This window comes from Hydra viridissima, unplaced genomic scaffold (assembly GCF_058129835.1).
Source record: "Hydra viridissima isolate aposymbiotic clone 2 unplaced genomic scaffold, HvirCarnegie_v1 scaffold_7, whole genome shotgun sequence".
NCBI lineage: Eukaryota > Metazoa > Cnidaria > Hydrozoa > Anthoathecata > Hydridae > Hydra > Hydra viridissima.
The window spans coordinates 6,059,193-6,081,125 of NW_028324306.1; the positions used below are offsets into that span (position 1 = coordinate 6,059,193).

Genomic DNA, 21,933 nt, shown 5'->3' on the forward strand with positions numbered 1-21,933 from the left:
TGGCTACATATATTGATATAGAATGGGAAACAGATTGCAATTTTTTGCTTTTTGACTCAAATGTTGCATCCTTGTTATATTTAACAAAAATTATTAATAAACGTTGTATTATCAAGCATACTTTTGATTTAAATACTAATTAAAGTAGTTAAACCATTAAAAATCCTAAAAAAATAATGATATTTTTTTTAAATTTTAAAAACAAATTTTCTCAAAAAGGGCTACTTATTAGACTTTTTTAAAGTTAGACCTTTAAAACATATGGTATTAGTAACCTAAATCCGTTGAAACTTCCGGGGTCACATCATTTTATACCTAAAACCTATATTTGTGAACTGTGCTAAGTGGTCCTATGATGATTAGAAATGCTCTAAAATGGAAAAATGTAGGCGAAACAAGAGGCCGAAAACAAAAAACCACTGAACTTAAAGACACATTGATAAAACGTGCTGCTGTTGCTGATCGTTTTGTAACTTCCCGCCATATTAAAGATTTAAATTTATGTGTTTCTTCGAGAACAGTACGTAGGTGGTAAGTACAAAGTAAGTTAGTCGCCAGAAGCCTAAGAAATGTTCCCCTTTTACATTTTGCAAAAACGCATGCAGATTGACCTGTTTCAAAATGGGGTAATATTTTGTGGTCTGATGAAAGCAAAATTGTTTTATTTGGGTCAAGTGGACGCAGGATGTATGTAAAGAAGCCTACTAACTCTGCATACAAACCGCAATACACCACAAAAACTGTAAAACATGGCGGAGCAAAAATAAATATTTGGGTTTTTTTTATTCATTATGGCGTGGGGCCAATCAATAATATTGATGGTATTATGGACCAAGACATAAACCTTCAAATATTACAAAATACCATGTTGGTCTTTGCAGAAGAAGATATGCCCCTAAGATGGCTTTATATGCAGGACAATGATCCAAAGCATACCAGTCGTAGGGTAAAAAGTTGGTTCATCGAGAATAGGGTTGCAGTTATGGAATGGCCTGCACAATCACGGGATCTCAATCCGATCGAAAACCTTTGGACGGATGTAAAAGAGGCAGTTTATAGTCAAAAACCAAAAAATCAGCAGGAGTTATGGCAAGTTGTCCAAAATGCTTGGAACAACATTCCTTTAGAACGTTGTCAAAATTTGATTCACTCAATGCCGAATAGATGCAAAGCTGTGATAAGAAACCGGGGGCATGCGATTAAATATTAATTTTTTACCATTGTTTAGTTAAATTCATATTATTTTTTCGTTTATAAAATAAATTATTTGCAATTTAACATTAAATAAATTAATACTACTATTAATATGTCCCACCTGTTTTTTATACTTATGTAATTATCATAATCTAGCAAAAAGCAACCCGTAATACGGGTTATGGTCGGTCTGTTACTTAATTTAGAATGACTGTTTTCCACAATTTAAAGTTGCGAAAGCTTAACTAACACCCAGTTAGAAAAACGCCTTCAAATTGAAAAAAATAAACCATCTGTAAAATTAAAAAAAAAAAAGTATGCTGAGGTAAAATAATTTATCAATTACTTAACATTGAGTAATTTACAACTGACATTGGTCATATCAGTGTAAGCCAAAACCATTTTCCTCGACATTGCTAAGTTCAAAACAATACGTTTTCAGTTACTGAGACAAAAGAATAACACTTCATCGTTCTTTAAGTTTACGAAAAGTAAAGCTAAGTTCTTGTAATATTTTTTACAACATGAACTCCGAAATAATATTCGGACATAAACAATGATGGTAAAAGTATGATCGAATTTATGCATAAAACGTAATTTAAAGTAAAAAATTGATATTATATCCATTTTCATTGATTTTAATAAGTTTTATGTCAAACAAAATTTTTATACAAGAGGGATATAACATTCTAAGTGAAAAATAATCATATATTCTATATTTTTTAAGTTTTATGTCAAATACGATTATTATACAAGGGGGATATAATATTCTAAGCAGAATTTGATACTATTTCCCATATTTTACTAAGTTCTATGTTGAAAACGAATGTTACGCAAGGGGGATATGATATTCCAAGAAAAAATTTGATACTATATCCTTTAATTTACAAACTTCTTTGTCAAATACGATTCTTACACAAGGGGGATATGATATTCTAAGTAAAAATTTGATAATATATCATATATTTTACTAAGTTCTGTCGAAAACGAATGTTACACAAGGGGGATATGATATTCTAAGTAAACATTTGACTCCTTAATCCTATTATTTACTAGCTTCTTTCTCAAATACGTTTTTTTCGCAAGGGGGATATGATATTCTAAGTAAAATTTTGATACTATATCCTATAATTTACTAGTTTCTTTGTCAAATACGATTCTTATACAAAGGAGATATGATATTCTAAGTAAAGATTTGATAATATATATAAAATATTTTACTAGCTTCTTTGTCAAATACGATTCTTATACGAGGGAGATATGATATTCTAAGTAAAGATTTGATAGTATATCATCTATTTTACTAAGTTCTATGTCGAAAACGAATGTTACACAAGGGGGATATGATATTCTAAGTAAAAATTTGATACTATATCCTATATTTTTAAGTCGAAAACGAATGTTACACAGGAGGAATATGATATTCTAAGTAAAAATTTAATGTCGGATTTGATTTTTATACAAATTGATTTGATATAACTTTTGGAATTGAATTAAAGTTTGAATAAAAATATTTTACCACATAAAAAAATAATTATTGTTAAACTTCTTTGTTAATATGACTGGCCTTTAAAAAACAATTTACAATAACGTTTTTTTAAAATTTATTTTTTAAAAATCAAAGTTTTTAATTATTTCGAAATCAACTCTTCGTGGTAGACATCTAAAAACATGATTTTGATGCAATTAATTTTTTGCTTTATTTATAAAAGCTTTTTATCTATTCAAAAAATTTAACGAAATTAAGTATAAGGTTGATAAAGCAAAAAAACTAAAATCGATTATATTAACAACTTACATTAGCAAGAGAAATGTTTGAGCAAGTAAATAAAGCACTTGTTTTTTTAGCATAACCAATGCATTCTAAGTGAAACCATCGATTTGGAATGCAGTTATTGAATTTTATCTATAAAACAGTAGTAGTTTTTTTGGGTAATATACCGTATTTTAGTTGATAAAAATAAAAATAAAACTTTAAAACGTAATAATAGAAAACGGAAGCAAATTTAGTTCATATAACCATTTATCTAAACTTTTAATTTGTTGTGTGTTTGGTCCTCCTTGATTTCCACATATTTGACAAAGTTTATCTTGCCAACTTCTCTGACCTATTAATTCAAACATGAACTATTTTTTGTCACAATTAAAATTACAGTTAAATTCTACAAAAAAAATACAATAAGTAAATGCACCACTCTCTTTCTAAACTCTATATTACCTCCTCTACCAATAAATAAATGCACCATTCTGTTTCTAAACTCTATATTACCTCCTCTATCAATAAGTAAATGCACCACTCTCTTTCTAAACTGTATATTACCTCCTCTATCAATAAGTAAATGCATCACTCTCTTTCTAAACTGTATATTACCTCCTCTATCAATAAGTAAATGTACCACTCTCTTTCTAAACTCTATATTATCTTCAATTGGAATGTTAAGCGCCAACTCTTCCCCGTTTATATAATTTTCAGCAAACTAAAAAAATATTGTTTACAAACTCTTGATTCATTTCAATGATACAACTACAATTAAAAAGAAATCATTGCCATTATTTCGTTTTAAGTAAATTTTTGAATCTTATGACTTCTTAACTTCAATGATTTCACTGCAAACCATAAATTAACAGTGAAACCATTTACTGTGAATCTATGATTTGCAGTTTTAGCATGAAGTGCTATGACGATGCAGGTTTATTTTAAGTTCTTATTATGCCATTTAAACCTTTTCCTTATCTTTTTTGTTTAAAAAAGATTAGGCTTTGGCATTCAATAAACATTTTTTGACATTCAGTCAACATTTTTTATTTTTTGCACTTTTTATTTTTTCAACATTTGTTCAATTTTATCCCAACTACGTATGTATCAATAAAATTACCTTAAGACAAAATGATACACTGTCTGTTTGTAACGCATGAGGTGATCTTTGCAGCAAGTAACTACTAAGATATTTACAAAAGAATTATTCAAATTTTTTGAAAATTTTTTTTTGAATTTAATTTCAAATTGGAAAATTTAAAGCCATTGATTTCATACTTCCATTTCATTTCTTCTTTTAGTATAGAAGCTTTGTCTTCACCAAGAGGGTTGATATAATGGATTGTTTTGTCATGTGGCTTGATAATCTTAAAAAGTAAAGCCTAAAAATTTTATTGTAGAAATTACACTACAATGAAGCATCAGATCAAATGTTCATTATTGTCCCACTAAAACACTAAAGAGGCTATTGAAAATTATAAATATGTAGACTGTTTTAACATTGGTTAGTCAACAAAAACAACTTAAAAAAAGTTTTTTAATAATTTTACTGTAAGCGTCCAATGAAAATTTGCTTAAATGCAGCCCCTTTGTTTCTTCTTCCTCTTATATCCAGAAGTAAAACTTTATCTCCTACCACAATTTGGTCTAAAGCTACTTGATATTTTTTCAGAACTCTAGCATCATAGAATTTTTATTGTTTTGCTTGAGCATCTTTGATATTCTAAAATCAATTGAGTGTTGAAATACAACTGCAATTTTCTAAAGATAATGTGTACAACTATTGGTCAGTCATTATCTCAATTAAGTAACTTCAAGTAAAATATACCTTAACAATTAGATTTGTTAAATTTTCAACATGGCTCCTATTTTTTTCAACTTCAACTACAACTTCTTCCTCTGTAGGACCAAAAACGGTAATTTCCTTAAAATATTATGCAATTCCTTTAATAAATACATTTGTAACATTTGAAATAAATGTAATTAAGTGTTTTTTTTTTTTTTACATGTAAGAAAATGTATTTACTTGTTTTAATTCACAACTAAAAATAGGTAAACGACCCCCAAACATTATCTCAAATGGTGAGCTTGCCATCTACAAATAATTAACAACTTAAAAAACAATTTTGCTAAAAAAATGTAAAACTTGTATACTGTTAATCATCATACTTTCTACACAATATTTTTTTGCCACACTTCGAAATGAACGTTTTTCATTTTTACCAAGACCAGGTGGATATATTTTTTTTGTCAAATAGTGGATAAAATTATCGAAGTATTGTGGGTTTTTCTCTTCCTTTTTTCATTGTAGGCTGGAAAATAATTAAAAGTATACATTTTTATATAATAATAACATTTAAAATTTTTATTATATATACTAACACATCTTGCGTATTACTTAATAAAATATTGGTTCTATTTAATATGTATCATTTAAACATCATTGAACTCTTTCTAATTTGAATTTGAATTTAAAAATATATTTTACATAACTCGTGTATTTTTCAAAGTCTTTTCATTATTTATAATATTCCAACTATTTAATTTTTATTTTTCTAAATGCTATAACTAAAAGTTTTGCTTGTATTTTTATGAGAAATGTCATTTTCTGTTACGGACAACAACATAAATAATTTAATTTTTACTTTTTTAATAATTATATAATAATTAATTTATGTGTGCGTGTATATATATATATATATATATATATATATATATATATATATATATATATATATATATATATATATATATATATATATATATATATAGAGAGAGAGAGAGAGAGAGAGAGAGAGAGAGAGAGAGAGAGTGAGAGAGTGTATGAGAAAGAGAGAGATAGGGAGAAGCAATTTCATCTTCAAACTAAGTTTGAGAATTAAAGTGCTAATATGTACAGTATAAATTTTATTGTATAAATTAATACTATAAAATATTACTATAAAAGTAGTAAAAAAACAAACCCTAAAAAACTATTTAATAGATCTGTTTTATCTTTATCTATATATATATTTGCTTCATATTGATACTTATATTACTTGCAGTATACGTGGTAGTATAACCTTGTATATCAAATACATAAATAATTTTGTTACAAATTGACTTAAACAATACTTTAATTTCAATATTTTTATATGACCAGTGCAGAATTTGTTGCTTAGAATATCGTATCTCCTCAAGGGAAGTTTTATTTGAACATCATTGACCATATGTCATATGGTCAATTATTTCATATGATATGACATATGACATGATATTTACTATTTTAACATTATTTAACTCTTTCTAATTCAAAAGTTAATTTTTTCCACTAATATAAATCTTCCACTAATATAAACCTTCCAATAAACTCATTTGCTTTCATTTCGGACGGCTTAAGTGCACGTCTAAACACTATAATTCTCAATGATATATTATATATACTAGATGTCTAACTTGCGGGATTTTATTGGGCGAAAAGTGAAGCCGCTTTTTTTGTTTACAAATTGAATCCGCCATTTGTAATAAGGGCAAAAACTATATCCGCCATTTGTAATAAGGGCAAAAACTATATCCGACGTGCGAAATAAAAGATAAAAATGCATGTTCAGAGCATCTAAAGTTACCATTAAGTTAAAGATCATTCGAAAACTCGTTTTAATAATTATCAAGATAAGTATTTTGTTAGCCTAGGTTCTTTATAAAATATCATAACTCATAGAAATGCTCTAAAAGCGTCTGTCCCAAGTTAAATAACTTGGAGCTTTTTTATTTAAAACTTTATTCCCTACCTTATCAGAAAAGAATTTAGGAAACATTAATCAAAAATTCTCGTATGTTTTTTTAAATGTAATAAACATTTTTACAAACCTTTAAACAAAAGGAGTTTATTTGTTTGTTGTCTTAGCCCAAGTGTAGACTTTTTTAAAATTTCAGTGTACACCTGTGCATACCGAGCAAGTCTCATATTAAAATAAATGCTACATACTTTTTTAATAAGTTGGGTAGAGTGAAGATCTTCAAATATAATGGAGGTTTCAACATCGTGTTCATTTAAGGACTTAAATGGAGCTAATGATACTAGAGTTCGATTAACAGTATATATCAATTCAGCTTTAATTTTATTGCCAGAAGTAATTTTCAAGTTACGAGCATCATCACCACATAAAAATAGTTTAAAAACTTTTTCACATACATTAACAATATTAAAAACATCATATGAGGGAGAAACTAATCCTCCTCTATTTTTAATATTATTAAGTGATTTATATGACATAACATAAGTATGATCTTGTAATCCACATGTGTTTGTTAAAGAAGCAGAACAAGTAACGCATGATATCTCTTTTAACATTTTAGTAACAATATAACCAGAAATATACCCAAGGATGGCTTCTTTATATATTGAGTTAGAGCTTTCTAATATAATATTTACATCTTGAAAGCTCTCATGTAGAGTAACATCTGCTATTGCAATTGGACTACTGTGCTTTTTCCATTTTAACAAAAATATTGAACCTACTGAGCTTGAATCTAACACTTGACAATTAGCATGTTTTGATCCAATGATTGAGTTACGGAGGAGAATTCTTTTTAATGAAGATTTAAACTGAACAACATTGGGATTATTGTTAAAACCATTTTTACCACGAATGCATGCAAAAAGTAACTCCAGATGGTCTTGAGAATATTTATAGGTTAAAATGTATTTAAAAGGATTTTCCTTTAGAGTTAATAGTTCAATTGCTAGATTTTTTGTACTTTTTGCTGCTGCAATTAATCCCAAAACAAATGCTTTTCGTCTATGCCTTAACAATGGAATACCATTGATATCATTTAAACTAGCTAGATAGATGATACAATCATTAAAATAATTTTCCCAGTTTGATTGACTAGAAAGAAATAATGGTTTTTTAAACGATTTTCCATGAGGACTTCTTGAATTCAACATATCAAATAATTTATCTATGAAACGTATAAACTGAATAGTTGCTTCTGAACCTAAAAATGAAGGATGACGAGATACAAGTAAAAATTCTATAGCATCAGCAACAGAACTACTTAGAGTTTGGGCAGCAAGTTTTACATTCATTATATGTTTTTGAAATAAAATATGTTTTTTTGAAAGTTTATTTGCAAATTTTAATCCTTCTAATTCTTGAATATCATGCAAAGCTTTTAAATAGCTCCATTTTATATGGTTTCCATCTCTGTCTACAAATATCTCGATATCATTTAAAGCATTTCTAGCCAATTTAAGCATGTGACAAGGGTCAGGAATAACATGTATAGGATGATCAAAGTCACCATACAAAAAATTTGGCCTGATCTCATTTAACTCTTTACCAAACTGTGCTCCTAATGGTAAAACAGAATTAAAATTAGTACTAGCACCATCGAAAGTAATGCTACGAACATCAATCTTATATGAGAAAGACATATCCAAAATCTTTTTAATAAAACATGTTAAATTGGATGCTTTTATTTTATTGCAAAAAAATAACCAATTGGTGTCTTCCAGTATCCCTGAACACCAACAAACATAAAAACTAAAGCTTCTGTCGCAATGGTATCCGGATCACAATCTGTAATATCTTTGCCATAATCAACAAATCCAATATATTGTTCCATGTTTTTATCAAATAAGATACTTGATTTTATTGCCATAGCATCTATTAGCAAAGCACAATGCTTGTAATTGCTATCAGATTTTGATTTCTCTTGCAGAAAAGAAAACACATCATAAAATAAACCAGGTTCACAATTTACAGAGGAAGTCCAGTTGGCTAATGAACTTGCAGCTGGAAGAGACAGAACTTGTCGAAGAAAATTATAAGCACGCGGAGAGTAGAAATGCAGAGTCAAAGCAAATTTTTTTATTTCATCTGAGTATCGATGACCTTTAGGTCTAATGTTTTGATTATCAAATTGATTTTTAAAAAGATCAAGTGATAAACCTGAAAAATTTTCTTTAAGAGTAATTGATGCATCAGCTGTAAGCAATTTTTTATTTTCAGCTTGTGTTAATAAATTTTTCAAGGACTTTATTTTTTGATCCCTTATTCTTATTTTCTGTTGCAAAACCTTTATTTTATTTTTTAAACTTTCTTTTGTTGCTTTTCTTACACTGCTGTAGAAGAGGTATTATTATTAACACAAACTGAAGAAATAACAGACGTAGACTGTTGTTGAGATGGAATAAGAGGAGTAGGACCATCAAAAACTGAAAAATCTACTTCATCATCAGTTTCAAGTTTTTTAACAAGTAACTCATGGTCGACAACATCAGGAATGGAAGAAGAATTATTTACAACAGGAGATAGGCGATAAGTTGGATGTTTTCTCTTCAAGTTCTTTCCAGTTGAAAAAACGAAAATTGAAGGAACAGCATTAATCTTTAGGTGAGATTTAGGAGGATTCGCACTAAAATTATAATCGGAGGGTAAAAAATGATCGCTGCAAAGAACCGAGTGCTTTGATGGAGTAAATTTCTCACGTTTTAATGCGATTGTCCACTTTTTGCATAACTCTTGGTTATGAACTGGAAATCTGTGAAAAGATATGTCACTTCCTTTCACGTATCTATTAAAACAACCATACGCAGAACAGGAATTCACCATTTTAATGTTAATTTTTAAGATTTCATATACCGTCAACCTTTACTTTACTCAGTTTTTTATGGTTATTTCACTGAAGTTAAATTTAAGCTTAATAATAAGTTAGCTATATAAAATAAATTGATTTTTCAAGTTCTAAAATGTTGTTATAACTACTTGATAAAGAAAAGAAAAAAAAATTAAGATTTAATATGCACTGAGTGAGGTTTTAAAACTGGTGCAAAGTATCCCCAATAAGAGGGTTACTTTGCACCAATTAAAAAAAATATGTTTTTTAAGTTAACAAAAAATATATATATTACGGAAAAAGTTGATTTAAGTATAAAGTTAAAAAGTTAATTCAACAATTTTAAAAAACGCTACTTTAAATAATTAAAAAATTTTATGTGTTTAAAAATATGGTCTTTAAACTCTAAAAAAAAAAAAAAAAAAAAGCCTTGAAAGTTCATTTAATTATGAGGTTATATTCAGTAACTTCACAAAACAATTTATTAAACTAGTGTAATATTTTCTTTTAAATAAACAAACATCAAAAACAAAACAAAAAAAAAATCCAAAAATAGGCCATCTCATAAATAAAATAACTGAAATAAAATACCAATGTTTTCACATTATTCCACACTATTAAACAATTCTGGCACTGAGAAGATCCCTCTTTTGCTCAAAATTTTAGGAGGGCTTATTCCTCCAATGGTTGTATCCCACATATAAATTTTTTTTTTTTTTTTTCAGAGGTCATTTCCAATTATATGAAGATTTTACCATGATACTACTGTTGCTCCATTCTCATCAAAACATTTTATGATTCCAGGGAAATATTCATTTTTACAATTTATTACAATTACAAATGCATCAATCTGCCTGTTAATTGGTTTCACCAAGTCATAAAATAAATGGTTATCAAGAAGCTGGATAGCTAATGATTCTGTTTTACTGGAACCATCTAGTTCCATATCAAGTAACTCTAAATGAGAAAGACTTTTTCCTGCTGGTATGTTAACTAATTTCTTTTTTGCTAACTTTGGTTTTGTCACAACTGAAGTTCTTGTCAATTTGAGAGCATCCAAAAATGACAAACTGATGGCTGACGCCTAAATTTTTTTATTAGAAATTCTTTTCAAGCAGTGGTTGCACATCACAAGGGTAAATTCCACACTTTTGAAAACCACTTTGAAGATTTTTTTAATATTTGGTTCTAGAAAATCAAGGACTTGTTTAGTAGCGACGGAAAGTACTGCTTAGGTAAGACACCAAAACATAAAACTTCTGGAGTTCCTTTCCACTCTAACAAAACTTTTCTCCATGCTATTCTCATTGGCCTAAAAAAAGCAACATCTAAGGATTGTGTAAGATGTGTACTGTTAGGAGGCAAACATACAAATGAAATATTTTCTTGTCTGCACTTTTGAAATATATTAACATTAAGGTGAGTAGATACATTGTCAGCACTGTCAGCAATGAGAACCTTTTTACCAATTAACTTTTTTAGTTTTGGCAACATAAGACTTTCAACCCAATTATTAAAAGCAAATGAATCAAACCAACCTGATTTAGTACTTTGAAAGCGACAATATTTTGGCCCTCCCTCTGTCCATGTATTCCAAATTTTAGTGGCTTTGTACAAAACAAATGGTGGAAGCAATTCACCAGCTGCACTACCACACATCATTAAGGAAGTGCTGGACTTTGAAAAACTACCAACATTCTCTGGATACTTAATGTCATGACGACATATCACTCTTCTTTTTCCAGGATCATCAGTTAATTTAGTTTTGTCTAGGTTCTGTATGTTTTCTGAAGGTAAGTTTTTCACAAACTCCTTCAAATTTTCAATGTATGCTCGTATTGTTTCCTCGTTTACTGCAGCTCTGCAACATTTGATATTTGCAGCAAAACGTTCTTTTAGTCTGGGGTATCATGTTAAAAAAGATTTTACCCAACCATTGCCAGGAATATTATTTGAAAACTGTTTAACTTTTCAATCTACTTTGGTTAAGTAGCAGCTCACTGTAAATCTCAAATCCAACTGAGTCAATGGAAAACCAAAATCACTCATGGCTTCAATATATGAAACAAACAACTCTTCTTCAAATCTTGAAAATATAGGCTATTTACCTGGTCTCATCAAATGTTTTTGGTTTAACTTATTAATTATTGTAGTTCTTGGTATATTAAATTATTTAGCAGCTATACGTTGACTTAGTGCTCCATTTTTTATTAAATCCAAACATAATTTTAGTGTTTCCGTTGAATAATTTTTGTAACTACGAGCTCCTATCTTCCTCTTGTAATACCTTACCATCCTTAAAAACAATTTGTATCTGTTAGCAAGATTTAAAACCATAAAATGCTTAAAAATATATAGTCTGAGGTTGCTTTTCACCACTTTCTTAGCTGGTGCAAAGTAGCCCCTTTTTGGTTAAAACATGACATACAAACTATTTTGAACAGCACTTTCATAAATAATAGTCTAATTTATTTTTTTTTTTTTTTGCATAACTTAAACTACTGATAGTTTCTTCGCATAAAAAAACTAAACTTTGCTTTAGTTGCCCCGGTTGACGGTTGCTAGATAAGTTTTTTTGCCCGAAATAGAAATGGCTTCCACTGCTTCACTTTTCGGACCGAAGTTAGACATCTAGTATATATAATATATCATTGATAATTCTAAATCGGATCTGCGTTTTCAATTTACTACTGGGGGATACGATATTCTAGGCGGATACGATATTCTATTACAATCCCCACATGGTGTTCTAACTTTTTTTGCATCAACAAGTTTTTTGAAGGTTCTATTTATGTATTGTTGTCCACTATTTCTTTTAATTTAAGAATTTTTTTTTTCCACGTTTCCGGCCTCCTCTTCCCTTTACGAGTTGGCTAAAATATAATGTTAAAACATTATAATATAACCATAACACAACTGGATTATGGCTATATTAAAAAAAATAACTTAGTTATCAGAATATTAGATAACCTCTATATTAGCACCGGTTCAGTTGCACCGGTTATAATAGGATCTCCCTCGGATGCTTCCTTGTTATCCGTTACATTTACACTTGGCTGTAAAACACAGTAAATCGTTATAGCTCTATGTATCGCTAACTAATGCAGTTTAAGCTACAATGACACCACGTTACCTGAACGTCTGTTACGACACATCTTCCAATACTTCGTTGTTAACCATGTTTGTAATGAAAACCTCTCCTTCTAATACATTCAACACTAACTGGTTGAGTGTTGTCAAACTATTCACTCTTATAATTTATGTATTATATAATAGGAAGTAGATATTCTACAAAAAATAACAACTATCAACTTGTCTTACAATAATATTATGCAAATATTTTACTAAAACACAAAAATTTATGTAGCAATATAAAAACACACGTCATGTTGTCAAACAGTAAACTTACCTCCGTAAAAACAAAATTTCTCATCAAAGCAAGACGTAACAAATACAATACTCTACTCTCAGACTTTCAACGAGGAACATTAGTATTCATGTTTTTATATTATCCAATAATTTCCGATCACAAAAACACTTAAATCTCACAATTAAAATTAGCCAACACAACACCGCACTTGACCACGCCGCAAATTACAGGAAATAACATGTCATCTGTCATCCATAGAACGCATCACCTTTTTAGGACCATAGAGAAACAACTCGAATAGTTTCTATACGGTCTTCAAACGCAGAACGCATTCATTTCCATACAGCATTATTTCGAAATATTGCTTATTGGAACTGAAACATATACAATATTTTTTAATTCCTTTTGGAAATAGTTTGATTTATTACTAAAGTTTTAGGCAATGGAGAGTTGGTTCTGTATGGATTTGAAAGTTATGAGTGTTTTTAATGTATTGCCAACACAAATTCATTTTTGGAAATTGCGGACTTGTTTCTCTATGGTTCTGGGGAATTGATATGTTACCTTGCGTTTTCTTGCATTTGAGCTTGTTTTTAAAAATTTTTCAATAATATCGAATCTCTAAATTGAATTTATTGGTTCTTTTTCAATACCGTCAACATTCAAACTAAAATCAACGTCTCCATTTTGTTTAATGTTTTTAAGCCTGTCAAGGACGTATTAATAGACGGACGTTCAACGCATTGTTTCATAAAAAAGATGTGTGTTACAGTATTGTGTAGATAACAATAGCGAAACAATAGGTGATAATTGCGAATCCGGGGAGTATTTTTATTTTACTCGACGTTGAAAAAGATGGTCTCGACTATCCAATAAAACTATTTTTTTAAATTTTTTCTGAGCACCGATACATAAAATGAGTATGACAGAAAACTTTGCTATTAATCAAAAAGATTATTCTTTTTTGCTTGAAAATATTTATAACCAAATTGAAATAGTTGTGGATGATTTTATTGAGATAGATCTTGAAGAGTTAGCGGAATTGTTATCAGAGGACTTTGAATCAGAGCTCATACTACCAGCAATTCCTACAGAAAAGCTGATTGCAGAAGAAACTAAAATGCTGAAAAAAACAGAAGAATGCTTAATAGCTAAATTTATCTGTCCGAAATGTCGCAAATATCTTAGATTACCGAATTTTAAAAAGCATGAAAAGAAATGTTACATTGGTTCTAAAGGTGTGTTTATACTCACATGTTGTGGAACTTAGCGTCTTAACTGGTGCTATTTTATATTTACGAACACTCCTAGATTATGATAATATTTCAATAACTCTTAATTTTGATTTTAGAAATAATTCAAAATTATAAATTGTTGTAATGTACAATTGAACTTCCATGTTGGAGAATGCAAGTTGTCTTTATTACATTTATTACATATATTTTTGTAAAAAAATGTGCATAGTTAAAAAATGGCTCGTTAAAGGTAATAGATGATTGACTCTCTTTACTCTTTAACCTGCATTCCATTATACACAAGTTAGTACGGTAGATGGTACTAAAATTACAACAGACTTCTGACCATATTAATGAACAACCTTTATTTCTAATAACTTTAAAGTTTTCATCTGTAGTGCCTTCTTTCGTTTCAATTTTTCCAACATCCTCATTTGATATGCTTCGGAAATTTTAAAATCAGAAAATTTACTTCTGATTAGAAAGAAAGGTAGTGGAAATCATTATTACCTTTACAGATGTTTATGCATGAAATGTTGGAGAATATAATATTAGCAGATTGAAGATTTATTTGATCTGGAAGAGATTTGTTAATTTTAATGGATAATGGAACTTCACGATTTAAAACAATTAGTCTCCACTAGGGTGGAGTGATTTCCATACTTTTTTCAAAATTCAACTTTAGTAACCCGGGAGTAAGTTCAACAGGGTAAACTATGAGCTCATGAAAAATTTCAGCTATCCAAAATAAAAAATGGCACGCTTAATCGACTTTGAAAAAATGCTAAAAAACAAAATTTTTATTAATTTTCACGTTTTTCTGCAATTTATGAAATCAATTAATGAAAGTATCAAACCAGTCAAAAGTTTATTTTTTCAAAAAAATTTATTCATTATAAAATGGTGAAATAAGTTAATAAGTTATAAAAATTTTTATTTAATATAATGGTATTAAGCAATATACGCATTTAATTTATTTTTAACTCGTTTTTCATACCTCATTTCAAAGCACATCTAATAATGTAAAATACAATCAAGTTTTAAACAACAAACGTAAAATTACTTATATCACTAAACTGTATATACAAAGTTTACTTATGTAAGTCATTTTTAGTTTTTTAAAGTATAATTTCTTGAAAACTTTATATAGTTATATACAAAAGGATTTAGGTATTTTTAGTTATATAGGTCTTGAAAGTGCTTTCAAATAACTTGAGTAATTTTGACCTCAAGATTATCCTAGATGTAAGTAATTAATAATTACCAGATATGAATAAAGGATTAATAAATTGCACAATTTAATTTTGACTAAATACTTTAAACATAGTTGGTACGTGTACCTATTTGGTTTAAAATATCTAGCTAATCGTGAATTTTGATCAGGCTGAAGATCTGCATCCATTAGACTATTTGGAAAAACCTTCAAAAATTGTTTTTTTGACCCCTGAAGTGCTTAATTTTTTTATTCGAAAACAGTGATTATTACAGTGATCAACTTAATAAACGGGTGATAAAAATAGTCATGGTTAACCATCACCAAATTCCAAACATGTTTTTAAATTGTTTTTTTATTGTTTTTTCACTACAAACACTTAAATTCATGAATATAAGTGTTTACCAAGATTTCAATTGCTAATGGCTTGGGCATATGGAAAATATTTCTAAAATAAATATCTTGGAAATGTGAGTCGAACGCTTTACCACTTCCCTACTACTGCATTGGTCCTAAATCCTAAACACACTTTTATATTCCTCGCAATCAAAAAAGTAAAAGCAAGTACATTCATATAAAGATGTTTTATTGAAATCAAATGTATAAAAAAATTATTTATTAAAAAACCACGAAGTCGTTTTTAGTTTCAAAATATGGTTGAATTTTCCTGGATTTTAGTTTAGTCAAAATATATTTATGACGAGCTTCCCTGCCATATACTTGGTGATTAGCCTCTGTAACTAATTTCACAGCGCGTTCTACGCTCTGCGCGTGAGAAGGAAATTCAGGTAAGTTCGGAACTTCTTTAGCTGCAATTAGTGCATCGATTTCGTTATTCTTCAACCATATTGTTGATGCTGGTTCACTGCTTTTCTTAAAGTCAATTAATTCTGTCCAAGAAGTTGCTTGAAAATTTATGTCAACATTAGCAATATTTGTAACACGGCATTCTTTATCTTTACTCGTCCTGAGTTTTTTAATGACTAGTAAAGCCTGTTCCCTTATGTTAGAATTTTCATCTCTAAGCATACAATATAAAAAGTTCTCAGGCAATAGACAATATGAATTTTTTTAAAAATTTTTAAAACAAATATTTTGTATTTCCTCATCTTGCTTCCTTATCTGTTCTGTCATTTTAAAGAATATACTTGGAGAATTCATACATTTAGAAGACCTTTTGATAAGAAACCAAATGTATGCATACACTTGTACAATAAAATTCACAAGCCTTACATGATTTAGACTTGGTGCTTCAGTACGAGTATACAAAGCCATGATTCGAATTGCTAAAGTCAACCATCTTGAGTTGATTAGTGGACCAATTTTTCTTCTAAAAAATATGGGGATTGACAAATCCTTTAGAAATTCCAAGACAATATTCAAATAATAGTCTTTGATCGTGGCTTAAATCATTAATCACTTCAATGGGAATATTTAGTATCTCCACTGGAGTATCGATTTTGGTAAACTTCACTTGTGGGTTAAGATGGAAATCTATAGAAACTTGCTTTCCAATAGGTCCTGAAAATTTATTTAGACACTTTGTAGTGCCATCAACTATTTTGAATACTTTTCGAAATGGAAGTTCATTGTGATGCAAAGTACATCCGGTAAGGTGAATTTTTCTTCCTAATTTCTTTTCTAAACATGCAACAATTCCAGTTTTGAAACCTGTATTGACATTTGTATTATCAAGAAGAAGGGCTTGTACTGAATTTAAACTATCATATTCTTTCAGAACATCAAATACAATATCACTTTGAAGCAAACCAGTTGCACCATGGCCTTCTATAATAACAGGCCTTGACATCGCGCAAGAGGCCGCAAAAACTGAAGGCCGATTAAAATTTTTATTACTTAAATCGATACACTTTTTATGAAGAGCAAATAAATGTTAGAGTGGTTGTTTTCTCATATAAATTACTAAGAAAAATAAAATTATTAGAGAAAAAACAATAGCCGTTCAAAAATCGGTATATTTTGCGGTATTTCACATTGCCAGAATAATAACAATGTTATAATTAACACGATTTGAAGACTAAAAACATAAATAAAAATAGACCCGTTGGTAATTATTTTCTTTGAATACAATTCTGCAATTAACAAAAAGCATGGATAACTAAAAACTTAAATATAGTGATGAAAATGATCAACAAAAAATTCATCCTACTAAAACAATCTTTTTGTGTATGTATGTATGTATGTATGTATGTATGTATGTATGTATGTATGTATGTATGTATGTATGTATGTATGTATGTATGTATGTATGTATGTATGTATGTATGTATGTATGTATGTATGTATGTATGTATGTATGTATGTATGTATGTATGTATGTATGTATGTATGTATGTATGTATGTATGTACACACAGGGTTCCACACTTTTGTGGTTTGGAGGGGTCTCCATGATGTCATTTTATTTTTAATGAAGTTAATATAGCTGTATTGTATTTAAGGGGATCTTAAAGGAAAGGAATACAATGAAAATAGTAAGTAAAGCTTTGAAATGCATTTAAAAATAATTTATGCATCGTTAAAAAATTTTAAATGATTATTTAATTAGGATTTGCTCAACTTCTCAATAAAATGGAGACATCAATGAAAAAGCATTCTGAATATGAAAAAAGTGAATGTTATTTTGTTTTCTATTTGGCTTTATTGTTTCTGAAATGCATTGCATTTTATAATATTAACTTTATTATTTTAACTTATTTGCTTTAATGACTTTTTTAGGGATTATTTGTGTGTTAAGTTCATTAGAAAAATCAACCCAGGACTTATCCAATGCAGTTTTGCAGTTAAACAAGCCCCGTGATCTATCTTCTTTAACACATCATATACCAAAATTGACAAAAAGTCTTACTTCTAACTCAAATCAATATTCAGATTTATTAAATGATTCTGTTGAATTAGAAAATACATGTGACTTCAATGTAACTCAAAGTTTTCATTCATCTTTTCAGAAGTGTCTGATCAACTTAATCATTCATTTAGCATAACAAATAGTAATGCGTTTAATGACAGTCTTGTTTCTAAATCAAATCTTACTGAAACTCCTGTTTGTATATCCATTCCAATCTGGAAAGAACCTAACTACCCAGACGGATCTAGTAGAATAAGAATTTTCATGTTGCAAAATTTATCTATTTTTTTAATTTATATATTTAATTATATGAATTATATTCATAAAACTTCTACTTTGTAATTTAGAAACAATTAGTGCCAGGTCACAAAATATACATTGACCATGTAAAATTCAGCAAATGTAACAAATCGCATGGTACAAATAGATTTGTAAACGATCTTTTGGTGTCATTGGTGGGAAGCACAGACTATCTGAGAAGTGTCAGTTTTTCTGGCAAGCAAAGTAATGCTCACTCTGACAAAGTAGCAAAACCCAAAATTTGTCAAGACCTCGTTGATGGTGTTGTTGGTAAATAGTTATAGCATTTGAATTTCTTTATTAAACGAAAGAAATAATTAATTGAACTCTTTTGTATTTTTAGCTTGTGCCTGTCAGATACTGGGAGTGTCGTCAAAGGATGTGCGAACAGCAATCAAAATAAAATTAAATATTGCGTCGAAAGTTAAGAAGCGTTAAAATATGAAAGATGTTATAAGAATGTACATAGTGTATTTCTGTCTTTTTTGATTATTTAATATATAGTCATTTGTTTTAAAAGTTTATAAATGCTCTTTTTCTTATTTTTTCTCCCAATAGCAAATATTCCTCATATGTAATATACAGATGGTTTATAGAATATCATAAAAAGTCTATGAAATTGCTATAGCTAGCAATTTTATTGTCTATAATATATGTAGTATATTATATATGTAATATATAATATATGTAATATGTAATATATGTACTATATATAATATAGTCTATAATCGATGGAATATATTCCATCGATTCTATAGACCATCTAAATGATAATAGAAAATATTTTCTATTCACTCTAGAAAAATACGATCTATTGAAACTTCTATAGACTTTCTGTAGTTAAATTTCTATAGACCATGTTTCAAAAGCCTATAGAAAATAGTATTGATCTTTTTTATAGAAACTTCTATAGACTTTCAATTGCATATTCTATAGACTTTTAGCAGTTGAAATTCTATAGGCAATATGTTCCAAAAGCCTATAGAAAAAAGGTTTGATATTTTGTATAGAAACTTCTATAGACTTTCAACTGCATATTCTATAGACTTTTAGTAGTTGAATTTCTATAGAAAATATGTTCCAAAAGCCTATAGAAAAAAGGATTGATTTTTTGTATAGAAAATCTATACAAATTTTGTTCTGGGATATTTTGAATTTCTATAGACTTCAAGAAATTGTCTATAGGAATTTTATAGTTCTATAAAATTTCTATAGACAATTTCTTGAAGTCTATAGAAATTCAAAATATATTTTAAAGTCTATAGAAATTTCTATAGATTTCAATTAATTGTGTATAGAAATTTTATAGAACTCAATTATTTTTATAGAACTTCTATAGAAATTAAAAAGTTTTATAGAAAATCTATAGAACTTTTTGTCCTGGGTATTCCCAAGAAATTATGCACTTTATTTTAATTTACCTATTTTTTTTTGCACAGGAGATAATTTTAAAAATAATCTAGTTATATAGGCTTGTAAACAAATTTTGTTTTTTAATTGTTTCCTTATATTAAAAATACTAGTTAATAATTTAATTAACTGTAGAATAACAAATTAAATAAAATAGATTACTATTAAGTACTTATTTTGTACAGAAAGTCAAATTATTTAACAACTAACTAAACATTAAGTTATTTAACTATCAATTATTATTTTGTACACCAATATATATATATATATATATATATATATATATATATATATATATATATATATATATATATATATATATATATATATATTGGGTGTGACAGTTGCCCCAACTTTGTTGTATGATGCTGTTGATAATTTTGGTACTGTATTTAGTCATAAAAATAGGATATATGTTTTTTTTAAAGATTAATCCACAATTGAATGAGCACCGTAAAATTTAAAAAACAGAATTTAGCCAAAGAATGTTATGGCACACCTTTTCACCATGCTCTATTGCCTCATTTACCACCTGAAGTTTGTCGACATTCAGCTTCACGTTTTGATAGTCTTCCCTATTAATCCAATCATGTGCTAGAGCATAGAGGAATTTATAGGGCATACCAAAACTGCTAAAGAAACCTGAATGAATCCGGCCCTATAAGGTCAACTGAAGAATTACCATATTTAATAGTAGGAGGAAGGTAGGGCTTGACATATCCCCCAAAGTTAAGTCCAACTCTCTTTGTGACGGAAGTCTTTTTAAAGATAAGAATGGATTTCCTCATTTCCTCTTTAGTTTCTACTGCTACCGTAGATGAGAACAGAGCCAATGGAATCAACTCCTCAGCTAAGTACCAAGTGTGCCGACTGAATGCCATACAAGCATTTTCAACTAGAGTTGAGTCATGCTCAGCAAATATTACCAGGTTTTCCACTAAAATCAAGTCATTAACTGGTGCACTAGCTGGTACAGTACAGTGCAAACAAGCCACCACTGCACATATGCTGAAACTGTGAACACAACAAATCGTTCCAATTTTCTTATTTGGTTGCTAGTATCAATTTCAGCTTTTTGAAAATGTTCTTTGATCAGTCCAGACAGAACCACAATCTTCAGAGTATAAAGGAGTTTAGTTATCCACCTTGCTTTGTGAAGGGCACCAGGATAGCGCATCTTGAAGTTCTTTGGTTCAGATTCCTTAGTTATTATAAGCAAACAAATCTTCAGCAGGTCTTTGTAGTCACTTTGTGTGAAAGATAGTATTAAAGATTCACGAAAAAAAGTTGCCATCTCTTGCTGGCGTTCTCTTTTTATAAACATCATATTAGGGTAATGATACCTCGCTTGTTCCTCTGATCATAGTTGAGGGAAATAACTTTTGAACCTAGAAAAGTGAAAAAGATAGTAAATAAATGTTAGCTTGTAAGTTAAAAATATAAAGAGTAAGTTCACTTATCCCAATCTTTAAAATAAGTTTTTTACTATTATATGCGTCTCTTCATTAATTGAAGGTAACACTAATGGTATATTCTATTAGACTCACCTTTGAAAGATCAAAATATTTGGGCTAGCTGATGTCTCAACTTTCAAACCTTCCCAGCAGTAACTCAAAAGTAATTCACCAACATGCCTTCGACAAGAAAACCAGAGTAGGGCACGACCTAATACCTTCCGTAAAGAAACACATGCAGCAGTTCTCTTTCTTGAAAATGCATACCTCTACAGTGTAGATATAAGATCTTTATTCATATATTCTAAATTTAATTAAGTTTACCTGTATTTGATGAAGTTGTATCAAAAACCATACCAATAACATTTTCTTCAAAATTCCATAATCTAAGAAGTTTCTTAGTTGCTTTTGATATGATGTCTCAAAGAACTTTACCAGTTTCTTTAGTTGATTTTGGAAGTGGGGGAATGCTAAGGAGCTTTGTCCCATCAGCCCCAGACACAAGAATTGGATATCGGTCATCTGTTCCA

The 21,933-nt window shown here is 28.9% G+C and overlaps 1 long non-coding RNA gene and 2 pseudogenes across 4 annotated transcripts; 1 reads left to right on the forward strand and 2 right to left on the reverse strand.

Moving 5' to 3' along the window:
* Positions 1-2,359: 2,359 nt before the first annotated feature.
* LOC145194403 (uncharacterized) lies at positions 2,360-5,458 on the reverse strand. 3 transcript variants are annotated; one of them, XR_016454307.1, is made up of 9 exons: positions 5,120-5,458; positions 4,977-5,045; positions 4,779-4,874; positions 4,501-4,673; positions 4,229-4,317; positions 4,071-4,134; positions 3,228-3,302; positions 2,993-3,100; positions 2,360-2,857 (listed from the first exon to the last, which is right to left on the reverse strand). It is a non-coding gene; the product is annotated as an uncharacterized LOC145194403 (long non-coding RNA). The 3 variants fall into 3 exon arrangements; XR_016454309.1 differs by having other exon boundaries at positions 3,215-3,302; XR_016454308.1 differs by having other exon boundaries at positions 4,977-5,062.
* Positions 5,459-15,989: 10,531 nt separating this feature from the next.
* Positions 15,990-17,181, reverse strand: LOC149885856 (uncharacterized; annotated as a pseudogene).
* A 781-nt stretch (positions 17,182-17,962) lies between these two features.
* Positions 17,963-19,067, forward strand: LOC149885857 (uncharacterized; annotated as a pseudogene). The gene is made up of 4 exons (XR_016454306.1): positions 17,963-18,002; positions 18,110-18,490; positions 18,586-18,809; positions 18,883-19,067. The product of XR_016454306.1 is annotated as an uncharacterized LOC149885857 (transcript).
* Positions 19,068-21,933: the final 2,866 nt, after the last annotated feature.